The sequence below is a fragment of the Aptenodytes forsteri genome, unplaced genomic scaffold (genome assembly GCF_000699145.1).
Source record: "Aptenodytes forsteri isolate BGI_AS27 unplaced genomic scaffold, ASM69914v1 Scaffold143, whole genome shotgun sequence".
Taxonomy (NCBI): Eukaryota; Metazoa; Chordata; class Aves; order Sphenisciformes; family Spheniscidae; genus Aptenodytes; species Aptenodytes forsteri.
In genome coordinates, this window is record NW_008794951.1 from 2,629,312 (window position 1) to 2,630,060 (window position 749).

The window sequence follows — 749 nt, forward strand, 5'->3', positions numbered from 1 at the left end:
GGGAGAGAGCTGGCGGGGAGGCGGGAGCTGCCAGAGGGAGGGCTGGAAAAGGCCACAGGGCAGCCAGCGAGGAGCGCGAAGGGACGATGCACTTTCCCAGAGGGGCTGCCTGTCTTGCGCCCGAGTTCTCCCCATCCCTCCAGTGCTAACGCCTGAGGGGGGAGGCTCCCACATTCATCCACCCACAGTGCCATGAAGTGAAGAAAGACAAGGATGAGTTTATCCCACAGAAGGGAATATTAGGTCCTTCCCAACCTCCTCTAATGGAAGGAAGTCCAACAAAGTCTCCCTGTTTCATCTCGTATGCTGGAAAAAGACGGGGAACATCTCTGTCAGATGCTGTGTTGCCCCAGCACAGAGCACAAAGCATGGCCTACCCGATGGCCACAGGGGAGCAGGCAGGTGGGTGTTGGACATCCCGTGTACCTCTTTGCTACCCACCTCTTGGCTGAGCATCAATCTTGATATGCCCCTGGCCTGCGCATCCATAGGGGGCTATTGTGCTTCTGCTTGAAGCTTGGTTCTCCGAGGGATTGATCTTGAACCCTTCTCCTTGACACCACGCTATATGGATGCTGCAGCTCTTTTCTCTTTTTGCTGCTTTGAGGCTCACAAAACTGTACAAAATGGAGACAGAAAAGAAATATTGGGTCACCTAGTCCATCTCATAGGCCCAGGGAAGATTGTTCTTCACTTAATGTTTCCTTTTCCTCTGATTTCAGCAGGTCACTTTCCCTTGGTCCTCCTCT